Genomic DNA, 6,795 nt, shown 5'->3' with positions numbered 1-6,795 from the left:
AAGAAAACTAGTATGGGCTCCCCTTGGTGGCCCAGGGGTTAAATCTCAGCACTACCATGTAGGTGACCTGAGTTCAATCCCAGCAAGGGAGCTACCCACATGGCTCAGCAGACCTCTCCTGTCTCGCCCGCTGCTCCCCTTTGCAGTGTATTTCAGTAGATCCACCTGTTCTACTTACATTCTGTCTCTGGTGAATCCTCTCACCTCCCATACCTCTGGCCTGTATCCCAGCTCTTGTATACAAAAATAAATAAAATAAATCTTTTTTTAAAAAAAGAAAAGCTGACTCATAATTTTGGGACAAAAGGAGCCAGTTTTATTTTTTATATATTTTTTAAAAGATTTATTTATCTGTGCATACAAGAACTGGGGTACAGGTCTGAGGTGTGGAGGGTGAGAGGATTAACCAGAGACAGAGTGGGGAACAGAACAGGCAGACTGACTGAAATACACTGCTGAAGGGAGAAGCGGGTGAGTCAGGAGAGGTCTGCTGTGCCATGTGGGTCTCCTCCTTGGCTGGGGATCAAACTCATGCTGCAGTGGTTGCTGATAGCATCATAGGTTGTGCCTTAACCCCCTGTGCCACCACAGGGGCCTATTTTTTATATTTTTTATATTTTTTAGAGATTTATTTATTTATGCACCTCTGGCCTATATCCTGGTTCTTTTATGCAAAAATAAAATCTTTAAGCAACAATAACAAAAAGAGTGTCATTAATTTTAATAATATATTTTATTAACTAGATGTGTCAAAAATATTTACATTTCAACATATAATAAAATAAAAAATTATGAGATATTTTATGTTACTTTCATCATCTAAGTCTTAAAATCTAGTGGGTATTGGGCCTCCCCAGTGGCGCAGCAGTTGAGCACTGGGTTGCGAAGCTGCCCGCAGCCTCTGCAGCGCTGGTTCGATCCCCGGTTGCTCCCCGGCCACCGGAGGAGGGTCCCACATGGCGCACAGACCTCTCCTGCCGCCCGCTGCTCCCCTCAGCAGTGTACTTTGGTCCTTCTGCCTGCTCTGCTCCCCGCTCTGGCTCTGGTGAATTCTCTCACCCTCCCGCGCTTCTGACTGTACCCAGTGTTTGTATAAATAAATAAATAAATCTTTAAACAAACAAACAAAAAATCTAGTGGGTATTGTACACTCACAGCCCATCAGAATTCAGGCACTAGTTTTCATTGTAAAAATTTGATCTCTGTGTTTTATAAAATGTTATGGTGGAAGAAAGTAAATTTGCACAGCAGCTATTTCAAGCTTGCTTAAAAGTTTTTGAATAATTGAATTGAGTATCAAATTTTTCCACTTAGAGTTAAATTATTTAAAATTAAAATCATAGTTCCACTCTCAGTTCCTCACTTTCACGATGATCAAGAATAGAAGGAGCAATGGTCGTGCCCAAAGAGGCCAGGCCACGTGCCTTCTGTTCTGCACCAGCCGGGCTGGATTCATGCCCAAGGACAAGGCTTTTAAAAATTTTGTCCTTTGAAATCCACTGGAGGCCACGGCTTTCAGGAACATTTCCTAAGTGAGTGTCTTCAAAGCACATGTGCTTTCCAAACGGTCTTCAGAATTACAGTACTGTGTAACTTGTGCCATTAACAGCAAGGTAATATGGAACACAAAGCTGGGAAAGGATCTGTCATTCCCACCCCAGTTTAGACTACAGGTGCCGCCCCACGACTTCAGCTGGAGCCCATGTAAAGGAGCAAAGTTCTTAAGGACTGGAGAAAAACTGTCCTCTGGGAAAAGAATAAAATGGAAATTATACTTGAAAAAAAATTCAGTTTCAAAGTTTCACACTGAATAATTTCAAATGCTCTATAGCGGGGCCTCCCTGGTGGCACAAGGGGTTAAGACACAGCACTCTGAAGCTATCTGCAGCCCTACCAGGGAGCTGACCCACACGGGCGCAGCAGACCTCTCCTGTCTCCCCACTGCTCCCCTCAGTGGTGTATTTCATTCAGTAGCTCTGCCTACTCTGCTCCCCATTCTGTCTCTGGTGAATCCTCTTCACCCGCCCCCCCAACACCTCTGGCCTGTGCTCCAGTTCTTGTATGCATAAATAAATAAATCTTTAAAACAAAACAAAACAAAACAAACAAAACAAATGCTCTATAACCACAACTGCCAGCAGCTGCCCCCTGGGATGGTACGGATATAGAATATGTCCATCGTAGAAAATTCGATTGGACAAAAGTCCCATACAGTGCCAAGCAGAGAAGGAGTTAAGTTTTATAAAGGTAAAGTCAAGAAACTTCTTGAACCTCTCCCTCTCCAGATGAGGTCTGATGTATCTCTTTTTACAAGTCCACCCTCAATGAACTCGTCTCTAATAGTTAGTGCTGTCAATCCCCAAACCAAGATAATCAACATTTTAGATTCAATTCCTGTCTATAGGCATTCGGTGGTGACCGGTGGCCTGAACCCTGCCAAGGGTGAAGCTGTACCTCAAATGTTAAATCAATAAAATTTGATTAAACAATATATTCATGAGGGAGGGCTGTGGAAATGGTTATAAAAGGGCAACAAGGGAGCTCTTTGAGTATTAGTTTCCCATTGCTGCTGTAACAAATTAACCACATAGTGTCTAACAATAACATAAATGTATAATTTTACTATGCTGGAGGCCAGAACTTTAAAATGGGTATCATGAGGCTAAACCCAGATTTAGGCAGGACTAGTTTCTTCTGGAAGTTTCAGGGAAGAATCTGTTTCCTGCTTTTTCCAGGATCCAGAGGCTTCCTGCATTCTTTGGCTCTGGCCCCTTCTTCCTTCTTCAAAGCAGGCATGCTGGCTCCAACAAGGCAGTTTCCATTGTCAAGTCTGTTGTTTTTTTTAAGATTTGTTTATTTACACATACAAGAGCTGGGGTACAGGCCAGAGATGCAGGGGAAGGGGGAGAGGATTCACCAGAGACAAAGCTGGGAGCAGAACAGGCAGATGGACTGAAATACACTGCTGAGGGGAGCAGCAGGTGAGACAAGAGAGGTCTGCCTCACCATGTGGGTTTCTCTCTGGCCGGACAGAGATTGAACTCATGCTGCAGAGGCTGCGGATTGCTTCACAGTGCGGTGCTTAACCCCCTGTGCCACCAGGGAGACCCATTTAAAAAAATATTTATTTATTTATGAATACAGGGACTGGGGTGCAGGACAGAGGTGTGGGGGGTGAGAGGATTCACCAGAAAGGAACAGAACAGGCAGATCTACTGAAATCCACTGCTGAGGGGAGAAGCGGGCGAGACAGGAGAGGTCTGCTACGCCATGTGGGTTACCTCCCTGGCCGGGGATCAAACTCATTTGCAGTGGCTGCCGATAGCTTCATAGTGCTGCATCTTAACCCGTTGTGTCACCAGGGAGGCCCCACCATTGTCCAGTCTATTTCTCTAACTCTGACCTGCCTCTCTCTTACAAGGACCCCTCTGATGACACTGCCCCTTCCCTGGGGTAATCCAGGATTATCTCCCTTCTCAAGATTCATAATTTCGGGCCTCCCCGGTGGCGCAGCGGTTGAGCGCTGGGTTGCGAAGCTGCCCGCAGCCTCTGCAGCGCCAGTTCGACCCCCGGCTGCTCCCCGGCCACCGGAGGAGGGCCCCACATGGCGCGCAGACCTCTCCTGCTGCCTGCTGCTCCCCTCAGCAGTGTACTTCGGTCCTTCTGCCTGCTCTGCTCCCCGCTCTGGCTCTGGTGAATTCTCTCACCCTCTCGTGCTTCTGACTGTACCCAGTGCATGTATAAACAAAACAAACAAACAAACATAAATAAAAAAGAAATCTTGATTAAAAAAAAAATTCATAATTTCATCCCTCCACAAAGTTCCTTTTTTTTTTTTTTTTAAATATTAAATTTTATTTTTATATTCCCCCATACAATTGCAAACGCCCCATTCTGACCCCAATCCTTCCCCTCCCGCCCCCCACCCCCCAAAAAGTGTCTCTGGTTCATAGTTTTTTGTTGATTTTGATTTTCACACAAAGTTCCTTTTAAGCCATGTAAGCTAACATAGTCCCAGGTCCTATGGGTAAGGACCTGGACATCTTTGGGGATGTCATTATCAGCCTGCCACATTTGTGATGTGGGCACTGTTTTGTATTATCATTTTGGTGGTAGACATGCAAGTTTACCTAGTGATAACATTGGGAAGCACTTAACTTATACCTGAACATGAGTACAACTGGAGAAATATAAATAAGATTGATGTATCAGTGTCAAAATCCTGGTTGCCATACTGCATGATATTACAGTGTGATATGACTCTTAACAGGTGCACGTTCTGAGAAATTCTTCCTTAGGAATTTCATTGTGGTTGTGGAATGCCATAGAGTAAAATTACGCAGACCTGGATGGTGCAGCCTCCCACATACCCCTGCTCTGCAGCTGACCCGTGAACAGCAAGCCCAGAATCTCCCTGTCCACTTCACATGGATTTTTTTTGTCAACATATAGATGACATATATTTATGGTGTCGATAAATATACAGCGTAGTAGTGTAAGTGTATTTTCTCTTCCTTTGATTTTCTCAACATTTCGTTTTCTTCAGCTTATTTTAGTGTAAGTAAAGTACATAATACATATCACACACAAAACTGATTAATCAGATGTTTAGTAAGGCTTCCTGTCAATAGCAGGCTATTAGTAGTTAAGTTTTGGGGATGTTGAATATTTTATGAAGATTTTTGACTTGCTGGGGGTCAACAGCCCTAACTCCCATGTTGTTCAAATGTTAACTATCTATAAAGACCAGCATTTTGCACCCAATTTACCATCAAGGAAAACTGGGTGAAGGGTACCCTAGATTTCTGTATTATTGCTTATAATTGCATATAAATTTATAATCATTTCAACATAAATGTCAATTTTAAAATGAAAAACTGCATTAAAATATTATCGATCTTATTTACTGAATTTTTTTGCATGTCCTTCAATTTCGTGCCCACACTCCACACTGAGCAGATACTGAGCAAATGCTTTCCTGCCTCAGGTTCCACTCGTGGAGCACATCATTTAATTTCTATTTAATTCATCATTTTTAAAGCAGAGATTTGAGTTTTCACAATCTAGAAGTTTGAGGGGTGACAGAGCCCATTCAGATATCAATAAATTATTCTTGAATGCAGTACCCAGTGCTGAGAGAGAAGAAGGGGTGCAGGAACCCAGGGGATGCCCCTCACTGAAACTGAGTTCAGGCAGAGGGCCAGCCAGGTGCTCAAGTTGAGATGGAAAATATAATTGTGTTGGGGGTTCAATGGTGGCCCCCTGAAAGGCATGTTAAATTCTGCCCACTGGTAGAGTGAATGTACCTTATTTGAAAATATGGTCTTTGCAGCTGTAACCAAGTTAAGATGCGGTCAGAGTAGGGTGGGATGACACCAAATCCAGCGATGGGTGTCCTTATACAAGGGCGGGGGGGTTTGGACACAGACATAGAATGATGGCCAGGAGAAGGTGAATAAACATGGGAATGATGTGCATACAAACCGGGGGACACCAATTACTGCCAGCCACTGGCTCATGCTGGAAGAGGTAGGAAGGACCTTCCTTAGATCCTTCCCAGGGAGCACGGCCCTGCTGACCCTGTGAGTTTGAACTTCTTGACTTGTGACCTTACTCAACCAAAACAGAATCATAGATCTGAAAGTATGGATGCCTTGGTTTAATGCAAACTTCTCCACCGCTATCAATTTCTCCCAGATCTGTTGGGTTAACATTCCAAGGTCCCTGACTTACACAGGCCTTGCTTTTGGGTGTGGTTTCCGCTATCTGTTTCCTGCACCACTGGGTCTATCTCCTTCCTCCAGAGCATCCTTGGGGCCAGACATACCTGGCACTTGGCCTGCAGCCTTCCACAGTCAACACAGAGCCCGGCCCTTTGGGGAAGCCTTGTGTAAACAAGCCTGAGTCACACAACCTGATCAAGATGGTGTCCTAGCAAGTCAGCCAAGGTTAGCCATGCAGCCAGTTATCTGGGTCAGCTTTTGAGCATACAGGAAGACTAATAGCAATAATAATGATAATAAAAATAATAATTAAGATGTCAGCTCCATGAAGACAGAGACTGTCTGTTCTATATCCTCTGTTTTTGGGACAGTACCTGCCAAACAGTAGGGGCTCAATGCAGCCCCATTTTGGTTGGTTCCAGGCTACTACAATAAAGCAAGTCATATACATTTCTTTTTTTTGCCAGTGCAAAATATGTTACAAAAAAAAAAAATACAAGAGTTATAGCTATACTACATGTACAATGGCATTAGGTCTAAAAAAAATACCATAATATCTTAAGTTAAAAGACTGTATTGTTAAAAGATGCTAACCATTATCTGAGGCTTTGGTGAATCATAATGTTTTTGCTGGCAGAGGGTCTTATAAAAAAAGAAATATTTCATGGGCCTCCCTGGTGGCGCAAAGGGTTAAGCGTCAGCACTATGAAGCTATTGGCAGCCATGGCAGCACGAGTTCTATCCCCCGGCCAGGGAGGTGACCCACATGGCGCAGCAGACCTCTCCTGTCTCGCCCGCTGCTCCCCTCAGCAGTGTATTTCAGTAGATCTGACTGTTCTGCTCCCCACTCTGTCTCTGCTGAATCCTCACCCCCTGCACCTCTGGCCTGCACCGCAGTTCTTGATGCATAAATAAATAAATCTTAAAGCAAACTAGCATACCTCTGTCATATAGAGGAGAACAAAGCAAACAAAATCCCTGCCAACAAAATCCTGCCTTCGTGGTGCTTATGTACTTGTGGGGAGTTAGGAATAAACAAAATATCACTGATATGGAGAAAAATAAAGCAGGA

This window comes from Talpa occidentalis, unplaced genomic scaffold, assembly GCF_014898055.3.
Source record: "Talpa occidentalis isolate TD23 unplaced genomic scaffold, MPIMG_talOcc4v2.1 talOcc4.12, whole genome shotgun sequence".
NCBI classification, from domain to species: Eukaryota; Metazoa; Chordata; class Mammalia; order Eulipotyphla; family Talpidae; genus Talpa; species Talpa occidentalis.
The sequence above is the reverse complement of the archived record's forward strand: the minus strand, read 5'-3'. Positions refer to the sequence as shown.